An 11,489-nucleotide genomic window follows, 5' to 3' on the forward strand; every position below is an offset into this window, starting at 1 on the left:
AGGAGAGGTTCAACAGTCATAACTCTAGCCTTACTACCGTTGGGGCCTAAGGGAAATTAGTACTTGGTCTATGACTATCACCAGCAGGAAAACGTTCTCGTACGACCTGCTCCAAGTGGATGACAGATTGCCCACCGCCCTCCTCCCTTCACAAATTCGAATCGACAAAAGAGTCGAGACTAAAACTCTATGGAACAGCTTTGGATCGCAATTTGGTGGGTTTTTTAGAGTGTGAGTATTTAATACCATACTGTAGACTAGAGCGTGTTTCATCAACCCTGGTCCTTCCGTACCCCAACCCTGGTCTCCCGTACCCCAACCCCTTTCGTCCTCCCAGTACCCCCAACCCCCTGGTCCTCCAGTACCCCAACCCCCTGGTCCTCCAGTACCCCCACACCCTTGGTCCTCCTAGTACACCATAACCCTGGTCTTTCCAGTACCCCCCCCCCCCCCAACCCCCTGCGTTCCTCCAGTACAACCCCACACCACCTGGTCCATCCAGTTACCACCCCCAACCCCTTTCGCGTCCTCCAGTACCCCAAACCCCCTGGTTCCTCCAGTACCCCCAAACCCCTGGCTCCTCCAGTAACCACCCCCCAACCCCTGGTCCTACCAGTCTACCACACCCCAACCCCCTGGTCCTCCAGTACCACCCCAACCCCTGGTCCTCCGTACCCCCCAACCCCGATCATCCAGTCACCAAACCCCTGTCGGCTCTGTTACCCCCGACACCCCCTGAGTCCCTGCCAGTAGCCCCCCAACCCCCTGTTCTTCCAGTACCCACCCCCCCCCATACCCCTGGTCCTCCAGTACCCCCCATCCCCCTGTGTCTCTCAGTACCCTCCCCCAACCCCCTGTGTCCCGTCAGTACTTCCCCCTTATCACCCCCTGGTCTTCCCTTTAGTACCCCCCCGCCCACCCGCCTGTCCTCCAGGGTAGCCCCCAGAGCGCGCCTGGTCTTCGCAGACCGCCATATCCCCTGGTCCTTCTGTACCCCTCCATACTCCCTGGTTCCTCTCCAGTAACCCCCCCCCCACCCCCTGGATCTTCCAGTACACCCCCCAAACCCCCCCCCAACCCCCTGGTCCTCAGTACCCCCCAACCCCCAAACCCCCTTGGTCCTCTAGTACCCCCAACCCCCTGTCCTCCAAGTACCCCAACCCCGGGTCCTCCCAGCTACCCCCAACCCCTGGTCTTCCAGTACCCCCCCACCCACTGGTCTCGTAGTACCACCCCCCAACCCCTGCGTCCTCCAGTACCCCAACCACCCTGGTCCATGTACCAACCCTGGTCCCATACAACCCCTGCCTCAGTACCCCTTGGTCTTTCCAGTTACCCCCCACCCTTGATCCTCCAGTACCCTTCCATACCCTCTGGTCCTCCAGTATCCTCCCAACCCCCTGGTCCTCCTATATCCCCCCAAAAAAAAAAAAAAAAAAAAAAAAAATACCCTCATGGTCTCCATACCTCCACGTCTCCCGTACCCCCAACTCCCTGGTCCTCCAGTAACTCTCTCCCCCAACCCTGGCTCTCCAGTACCACCCCCCCCAACCCCTGCGTCTTCCAGTACCCCCCCCACCCCCCCCCCACCCCCTGGTCCTCCAGTACCCACCAACCCCCCAACCCCTGGTCCTCCAGTACCCCCACCCCCTGTCCTCCAGTACCCCCCAAACCCCTCCTCCAGTACCCCCAACCCTGGTCCTCAGTACCCCCCAACCCCCTGGTCCTCTCCTCCACTAACCCCCCCAACCCCCTGGTCCTCCAGTACCCCCCACCCCCCTGGTCCTCCACGTTACCCCAACCCCCTGGTCCTCCAGTACCCCCCAACCCCGTCGTCCTCCAGTACACCCCAACCCCCTGGTCCTCCAGTACCCCCCACCCCCCTGGTCCTCCAGTACCCCACACCCTGTCTCCAGTACCCAACCCCTGGTCCTCCTCAGTACCCCCCCCCAACCCCTGGTCTCCAGTACCCCCCCAACCCCTGGTCCTCCAACCCCACCCTGTTCCTTCCGAGTACCCCAACCCCCTGGTCCTTCCAGTACCCCTCAACCCCTGGTCCTCCAGTACCCCCAATCAGTTCAGTTTGTATTTGTATTGTAATCCTGGACAAGCAGACCTCATCCACTTGTCAACTAATCATCAAGCCTCAATGAGTGAATAGGTGTGTTGGTCCAGGATTACATACAAATCAACTGTACTGTTGGGGGATCTGACTAGTCTGTCTGCCTGTCTGCCTGTCTGCCTGTCTGCCTGTCTGCCTGTCTGCCTGCCCAGAACGTATCCATGATCTCCTCTTTGATTGGTCAGTATTCTTTTAGAGGACATACTAGTGCCCTAATCTCTCTCTCTTGATTGGCCAGTATGCTTCAGAGAGGCAGAGCTGCTGCTAGTGGGGAACAAGCTGGACTGTGACGGACCGCATCGTCACTAAACAGACTGCGGAGAGGGTGAGTTACACACTGATCTAGGATCAGATACTGACGATATCTCACTCACAATCATTGAGGAGGAAAATGAGGTCGAGAGCTGAGGCTCTCGCTTCACAGCTCTGTATGGGTTTTGGCTGACATAAAATGTAACATTCACATCAACAGTGTAATGTTTGGATTCAGTCTGGTCAGGTGAACTGTTGTGTCGCTCACCTTTTGGTCTAATCATTCTCCCATTATCTCCAAACTGTTCTCGTTCATTTGCTCCATTGTTATACATTTACTTTTATAGATTCTTCTGTAGAAACGTTTAAATTTGTGCCCTTTCCGTATAGGGCTTCCCACGAGTGTAAAGGGTTAATTCCGCTGTAGATTAAACACAGACGTCGCTCTTGTTACAATAGCTCACCCATCAGAGGAATGTGTAGGAGCAGTGACATTTTCACTTTACATTGTGCTTTGAAGATCCACTGAAGAATCAGACAGTTAATGAAAAACCTTCAGTGGAAATTACACCAGAGTTCTGAGTGCTTTAAAGTTTGTCAGGAGCCTCCCCAATGGTCTAAGGTATGCATCGCAGTGCTTGAGGTGTCACTACAGACCCGGGTTTGATCCCAGGCTGTGTCACCGCTGGCGTGACCCATGAGGCGGCGCACAATTGGCCAGCGTCTTCCGGGTTAGGGGAAGGGAGACGACTTCTGCGGTTCTGTGCCCTCCGGGCGCGGGATTGTCCTGTGTCCCATCGGCAGCATCATCAGGGCGGGCGACTGGCGCTGTCGTATGGCGGGGGCCGAGGGACGGCCTGTCAAGATGACATAAGTACGACCATACTGGACCGGTGATTCTACACGGCTCCTCAGGACACACATTGTGCTAGTCGGGCCTCTCGGCCCTGGTTTTCCTGAGTTTAAAGCACGCAGTTTTGTGTCATAGAGCGCAGTTGGCAGAAGCTTTGTTCAGTGTCGTAAGGGTTCAAGAGGACAACATGGCTTCATCGACCTTACAGCTCTCCCAGAGTCCGATACATACATAAAACATTATGATACATTATGATTTGATGAGTACAATGCAGCGGATGGACAAAAACTGGTAACTGACCAATTGGATATCACGAAAAAAAATATGGGAGAAGAAAAAAAAAAATGGGAATAATTAAGTGTTGGTTCACTTCTGTGGTATAGGTCTTTGGCCGAGCCCCTTCCGGAATTACTAAATACTCTCAATACATGTGAAGTCCATATGTTCTTGTCCGCAGGTTTTTCAAGGTTATACTGCTTGTCCGGTTGCTTTTTTCTGCAGCTGTCTTCAGTGACCACAAGGATAACTTTACACGTGGAGGCCAGTCCGCTTTCCTAATAGGGTGGACGACATTCGGGTAGACAGGTGCAACCGATAGTTAACCTCCGGTTGTTGTCCTTGCTATTACTAAAAATATATTATATTTTATTATTTTCATGAATTGATTCTTTTTCTTCCATTATGTTGTCTAGGTAAATACAATACGTTTCCACCGCTGTTGACATGATACAAAAATCCATATTAATTTATCTCAAAGCGGATCAGTAGCTCCAATACACATATGTGATATATACTCATTAGTATTGTGAAATTAGCAGTTTTGTTTGCCAAACACACCTGCTGATCAGATCAAGGAAAAGATGCTACGTTGAATTCCTAGATTTCCCTAAAATAGTTTACCTAATAAAGAGGTTATCCCAACTCACTCATATCTTGTGTTGTGACTGATACGCCGAATACAACACAGATTCGCGCTGTGCTGGTACAATCATGTTCATGTTTAGCTTCTGTATCTTACAACACCGCTGACTAGTAGTGCTTCTGTGAGCGAGAGTGACTTTTTAGCCTGATACATAACAGCGTGACTGTAGCCTGATTACACAACAACGGGATCTGTAGACCTGTCCTACCTACAAGATGACTGGAAGCTACGTGTAACAATATACACGGTGCTGTAGCCTTGTACAAACAAGAGTGGACTGATAGGCCTGTACTCACGCGCAGTTGGCTGTAGGCCGTGGGCAATAAACAACAGGTATTTTACTTCCGGTAGCCATGCCTCCCCAACAGTAGACATGTAACTGAGATAACCCATTCCACTTGGCTGTAGCCTGTGTACGAGCCACGGTAGACTGTTAGTCCTGTAACACCACGTGAGACGTGTTTCTAATGTTCAACGTTACCGTACTTCTTGTGTGCTCGTTTTCCTCTTGTCTCATTCTAGATGCCTCTGGAAGATTTCCCATCTCGGCAGCGCTTTCCCCACAGACCGGTACTTCCTCGTCTCTGCAGGCCTACGACTTCGTGTCCTTCACTGACTCCCAAACACCGCCAAACGCGATGCGCTGTATGACTGTGAGTACGTCCCTCCTTCTCCCTCCCCCCTCCACTCTCTACCATTCTCTTCCCTTCGCACCCTGCATGAGGACCCCTTACCACCTCCACCTATCTCCTCACCGGCTGCAGAATCTCCTCCCTGAACACCTACCCATCCCACCTATAGCTCTCCACCCTGCTGAGATCCACCTTATACAACCTCCACCATCCTCCTCCACCAACTGCTAAGAGATCCCCCTACCCCCTGCACTGGACTTCCTCCCTCCAACCCTGCTGAGATCCCTGACCACCAACCTCCATGCCTATCCTCCTCACTCCGAGATAGACATCCCCCTCCACCGACTCGACCTTCTCCCTTTCGCACCCTGCTGAGATCCCCCTACCACCATCACAACCAATCCTAACCCTCCACAAAATAAAAAAAACCCCGCGGGCGGGGGTCCTCTTCTTTCAGGGGGGTGTGACTTTCTATCCTCACCTGCTGTTAGCAATACCTCCCACTAACCACCTCACAGCCACCTCCATCCCTCGACGCCCGCGACGCTCAGATCTCTCCACTCTGGATCCCCCTACCACCTCCTACCATCCTCCCTCCCACCTGCTGATTCCCCTGCCATGCACCTCCACCATCCTCCTCCACCCTGCTGAGATCCCCCTACCACCTCCACCCATCCTCCCTCCACCCTGCTGAGCCATCCCCCTCCACTCTCCTACCAATTCCTCTCCTCTCACCCTGCTGAGATCCCCATCTCACCTCCACCAATCCTCACCTCCACCCTGCTGAGATCCCCCTCACCCTCCACCATATCTCCCTCCACCCTGCTGAGACCCCCCTACCACCTCCACCATCCTCCTCCACCCTGCTGAGACCCCCCATCCCACCTCCACCATATCCTCCCTCCACCCTGCTGAAGATCCACTACCAACTCCACACACATCAACTCCCCCCACCCTGCTGAGATCCCCATCCACCTCCACCATCCTCCTTCCACCCTGCTGAGCCCCCACATTCCACTCCACCATATCCCCTCCCACCTGCTGAGATCCCCCTACCCACCCTCCACCATCCTCCCTCCACCCCTGCTGAGCATTTCCCCCTTACCACCTCCACCATCCTCCCTCCACCCTGCTGAGATCCCCTAACCACTCATCCACCATCTCCTCCACCCTGCTGAGATCCCCTACCACCTCCACCATCCTCCCTTCTCGCCCTGCTGAGATTCCCCCTACCACCCACCATCCTCCCTCCCCCATCCCTACCACCATCCTTCACCTGCCACCCTAGCTGAGATCCCCCTACCACCTCCACCATCCTCCCTCCACCCTGCTGAGTCCCCCTACCACCTCCACCATCCTACCTCCACCCTGCTTGGATCCCCCATACCCAACCTCCACCTCCACCTCCAGCTCCCTCCACTCCCTTCCCCCCCCCCCCCCCAACCCACCACCCTCCACCATCCTCCCCCCCTGCTTAGCCGCCCCCACCACTCCCCACCATCCTCCTTCCACCCTGCTGAGATCCCCATCCACCTCCACCATCCTCCCTCACCCTGCTGAGATCCCCACTACCACCTCACCATCCTCCCTCCACCCTGCTGAATCCCCCTACCACCTCCCCATCCTCCTCCACCCTGCTGAGATCCCCCTACACACACTCACCATCCTCCTCCACCCTGCTGAGATCCCCCTACCACCTCCACCCATCCTCCTCCTCCACCCTGCTGAGATCCCCCATCCAACCTCCCACCTATCACCCTGCTGAGATCCCACCTACCACCTCCACCTCCTCCCTCCACCTTCTGCTGAGATCCCCCTACCACCTCCACCATCCTCCCTCCACCCGCTGAATCCCCTACCACCTCCACCATCCTCCCTCCACCCTCGCGAGATCCCCCTACCACCTCCACCATCCTCCCTCAACCTGCTGGAGATCTCCCCTCCACCTCCACATCCTCCCTCCACCCTGCTGAGACCCCTACCTACCACCTCCACCATCCTCCCTTCACCCTGTGAACCCCCTACACACCTCACCATCCCCCCTCCACCCTGCTGAGATCCCCCACCACCTCCACCTCCTCCTCCCACCCTGCTGAGATCCCCCTACCACCTCCCCATCCCCTCCACACCTGCTGAGATCCCCCTAATCCACCATCCACTCTTTATCTCCCCCCTCCACCCTGCTGAGATCCCCCATCCACAACTCACACATCCCCCTCCACCCTGTGAGATCCCCATCACCTCCACCTCCACCATCCTCCTCCACCCTGCTGAGATCCCATCCACCTCCACACTCCACCACCCTCGTGCTCCACCCTGCTGAGATCCCCCCGGTAACCACTACAGTCACCTGTTGTACAGGCTACAGTCACCTGTTGTACAGGCTACAGTCACCTGTTGTACAGGCTACAGTCACCTGTTGTACAGGCTACAGTGACGTGTTGTACCGGCTACAGTGACGTGTTGTACCGGCTACAGTCACACACAAGACAATATTGGGAATTATAGGAAAACATTTTAGGAAATCTAGGATTCAACGACATCTTTCCTTGTCTGAGTCAGCAGTTGGTTTGGCAAACAAAAATGCCTAATCACAATACTATAAAACACATTGTAGACTATTATAACTTAATAATATATTTACAGTCACAGGAAACTATTGATTTCCTAACAAATAATGAAGAAAAAATCATTACATTGAAAATAATAAAATATATATTTTAGTTATAGCAGAGACAACAAGAGGTTAACTACTCACCTTTGCTAGAATGTCGTCCACTAGTTTTAGAAAGCACTCCTCCACGTTAAAGTTATCCTTGGCACTGGCCTCGCAGAAACGCAACCCAGATATCCTTGAGACAAACTGCGGACAGAAATGGAACTTCTGTAGTTTTGTTTCCCGGGGGTCCGGCAAGATTATAAATATAGAAAGTGACCAAACTTAATTTACCCATTTTTCTCCCCAATTTCGTGATATCCAATTGGTAGTTACAGTTTTGTCCCATCGCTGCAACTCAAATCAAATGTTATTTGTACGGACTCGGGAGAGGCGAAGGTCGAGAGCCATGTGTCCTCTGAAACACGACCCTGCCAACGCGCCTTGACACACTGCTCGCTTAACCCGGAAGCCAGCCGCACCAATGTGTCTGAGGAAACACCGTCCAGCTGGCGACTATGTCAACTTGCAGGCGCCCGGCCCGCCACAAGGATTCGCTAGAGCGCGATGGGACAAGGAAATCCCGGCCGGACAAACCCTCCCCTAACCCGGAAGACGCTGGGCCAATTGTGCGCCGCCTCATGGGTCACGGCCAGCTGTGGACACAGCCTGGGATCAAACCCGGGTCTGTAGTGACACCTCAAGCACTGCGATGCAGTACCTTAGACCATTGGGGAGGCTCCTGACCAAACTTTAAAGCACTCAGAACTCTGGGTAATTTCCAACTGAAGGTTTTTCATTAACTGTCTGATTCTTCAGTGGATCTTCAAAGCACAATGTAAAGTGAAAATGTCACTGCCTCCTACACATTCCTCTGATGAGGTGAGCTATTGTAACAAGAGCGACGTCTGTGTTTAATCTACAGCGGAATTAACCCTTTACACTCGTGGGAATTGGCCCATACGGATAGGGCCAAATTTAAACGTTTCTAACAGAAGAACTATAAAAGTAAATGTATAACAATGGTAGCAAATGAACGAGAACAGTTTGGAGATAATGGGGAAATGATTAGACCAAAAGGTGAGGACACAACAGTTCACCTGACCAGACTGAATCCAAACATTACACTGTTGATGTGAATGTTACATTTTATGTCAGCCAAAACCCATACAGAGCTGTGAAGCGGAGAGCCTGCACTCTGACCTCATTTTCCTCCCTCAAATGATTTGAGGTGAGGATATCGTCAGTTATCTGATCCTAGATCAGTGTGTAACTCACCCTCTCCGCAGTCTGTTTAGTGACGATGCGGTCCGTCTCACAGTCCAGCTTGTTCCCCACTAGCAGCAGCTCTGCCTCCTCTGAAGCATACTGGCCAATCAAAGAGGAGAGATTAGGGCACTAGTATGTCCTCTAAAAAGAATACTGACCAATCAAAGAGGAGATCATGGATACGTTCTGGGCAGGCAGACAGGCAGACAGGCAGACAGGCAGACAGGCAGACAGGCAGACAGGCAGACAGGCAGACAGGCAGACAGACTAGTCAGATCCCCCAACAGTACAGTTGATTTGTATTGTAATCCTGGACCAACACACCTCATTCAACTCATTGAGGGCTTGATGATTAGTTGACAAGTTGGATGAGGTCTGCTTGTCCAGGATTACAATACAAATAAACTGTACTGTTGGGGGTACTGGAGGACCAGGGGGTTGGGGTAATGGAGGGCAGGGTTGGGGGTACTGGAAGGACCAGGGGTTGGGGGCGGAGGGTCTGGGGACCAGGGGGTTGGGGGGGTACTGGAGGACAGGGGTGGGGGGGGTATGGAGGACCAGGGGTTGGGGGTACTGGACGGACCAGGGGGGCGGCGGGAGGGCGGGGGTTGGAGGACAGGGGGTGTGGGGGTTCGGAGGACAGGGGGTTGGGGGGTACTGGAGGACCAGGGGGTTGGGGGTACTGGAGGACCAGGGGTTTGGGGGGTACTGAGGACCAGGGGTTGGGGGGTATGGAGGACAGGGGGTTGGGGGGGTACTGGAGGACCAGGGGGTGGGGGTATGGAGACCAGGGGGTTGGGGGTACTGGAGGACCAGGGGGTTGGGGGTACTGGAGGACCAGGGGGTTGGGGGGTTGGGGGGTACTGGAGGACCAGGGGTTGGGGGGGGGGGGGTCTGGACACAGGGGTGGGGTATGGGGACCAGGGGGTTGGGTACTGGAGAACGAGGGGTTGGGGGGGGGCATTAGGGACTGCCAGGACCTCCAGGGGTGGGGTTTCTGAGGCAGGGCTTGGGGGTACTGGAACAGGTGGACTGCCAGCGGGGTTTGGGGGGCTACTGAGGACCAGGGCGGCACTTCTCTCGCGGGGTACTGGAGGACCAGGCGGTCTGGGGGGGTTAGTGGAGAACCAGGGGGATCGGGGGGGGTACTGGCAGCACCAGGGGGCTCTTCTCTTTGGGGGGTCTCGAGGAAGCGGGGTCCGGGGTACTCGAGGCACCGGGCGTCTCCCTCCCTCCTTCCCTTCCTCTGGGGGGTTGGAAGGAACCAGCGGCGTTTGCGGGGGTCCTGGAGGACAGGGGGTCTCGGGGGATATGGAGGAAACCCGCAGGGCGGGGCGCCTCTTGGTGGGGTAATCGGAGGAACCAGGGGGGCCCTTCCTACCCCCCCCATCTATCAAAACAACTTGGGGGAGTAAAAAAACGGACCGGACCAGCGGGAGCTGTCTGGCTCGGAGCGTGGCGTATAGGAGGACACAGGGAAGGATATACAACATCTCTCCCTCCTGGCGGGGGTACTTGCGAAGCAGACCACAGGGGGGCCCTTTGGGGTACTCCGCGAGGCCACATCCGAGGGGGTTGGGCGGTATCGGCGGAAGCCCGAGCGGTCCTTGGGGGTACCTCCCGGAAGGACCAGGGCGGTTCTCACTGGCCGGGCGCCCGCGGGAGGCATAGGTAAGACCCGTGGTGGCCTTGGGGGGTCACCTGGCAGTCGTACCTTCCCAGGCCCGGGCGCCGCTCTGGCGCAGCGTCATCCGGAGGCGACCACGGGGTGCTGGGGGTACTCCGGAGGACAGCAGGCGCCCGGCTTGGGGGTCGGTCAACTCGGAGGACAGGGCCGGTTGGGGGTGGTTTGGAGGAGCAAGGGGCGTTGGGGGTGGTACTGGAGGACTAGCCGGGGTTGGGGGTACCTCGACGGCACACGCAGGGGCGTTGGGGCGTATCTCTCGGAGCGCCGACCCAGGGCGGCGTCCCCTGGGCGGGTGCGCTCACTCCCGGACACGAAATCGCAAAATCAAATCATCGAAAGTCAAATCAAATCAAACTCAAATCCAAATAATAAAAAGTCGGCAAGAGACTCACCAACGAAATCTTGGAGAGGTTAAAATTGCGAGATGACTGGGGAAGACTTGTGCAAATTATTACATCAATCACTTTCAAATGCATGCTTATATTTATACATACGAGCCTATTTCCAGACAATTGGAATTGGTCAATGGTAAACGACATGGACTGTGAGCTTCAGCAAGAAAAACATACTTATATATATTTACTACAGGGCAGAGAAGAGTGAGCAGGGGATGGAGGCAAATATTAGAATAACAATAAAATCTAGGAAAGGCAACCTGGAACCACAGTACAACGAGGGGTTGGGCGGAGCGCGGGGGCGGGGGCGGCGCGGGCACCACCAGCGAGGAACAGGGGGAGCTAAACGAACGGGGAAATGTGGGTGCGGGGGTAGGCACGTCAACGGAGGAGAGCCGTACACGGGCGCCTTTTTATCTCAATTGGCCCGCCATCTTGTACACTGACTCCATACACCACGACTCACTGTCCCAGGACTATCACATCACACTCACTTGTCACAGGTACACCATCACCGTTCACTATCTACATGGTACACCGATTGCACCAGCCCCAGTGATCACACGCACACCACCTCACCCCACTGTCACAAGGGCAGGATCTCCCACTGTCGAGAACATGGACAACCCATCACCCCTGTCACAGGACAGGGGCAATCACCCAACTGTCACAGACACTTCAACCCACTGTGCACAGGACAA

General features: G+C 55.0%; 2 long non-coding RNA genes across 2 annotated transcripts; both read right to left on the minus strand.

Annotated features, from left to right (window-relative positions):
- Positions 1-5,551: 5,551 nt before the first annotated feature.
- LOC139025530 (uncharacterized) lies at positions 5,552-6,149 on the minus strand. Its single transcript, XR_011477125.1, has 3 exons — positions 6,088-6,149; positions 5,890-5,930; positions 5,552-5,624 (listed from the first exon to the last, which is right to left on the minus strand). It is a non-coding gene; the product is annotated as an uncharacterized lncRNA (long non-coding RNA).
- Positions 6,150-6,633: 484 nt separating this feature from the next.
- Positions 6,634-6,982, minus strand: LOC139025531 (uncharacterized). The gene is made up of 4 exons (XR_011477126.1): positions 6,961-6,982; positions 6,816-6,856; positions 6,747-6,759; positions 6,634-6,705 (listed from the first exon to the last, which is right to left on the minus strand). It is a non-coding gene; the product is annotated as an uncharacterized lncRNA (long non-coding RNA).
- Positions 6,983-11,489: the final 4,507 nt, after the last annotated feature.

The sequence above is a fragment of the Salvelinus sp. IW2-2015 genome, unplaced genomic scaffold, assembly GCF_002910315.2.
Source record: "Salvelinus sp. IW2-2015 unplaced genomic scaffold, ASM291031v2 Un_scaffold2816, whole genome shotgun sequence".
Lineage (NCBI taxonomy): Eukaryota > Metazoa > Chordata > Actinopteri > Salmoniformes > Salmonidae > Salvelinus > Salvelinus sp. IW2-2015.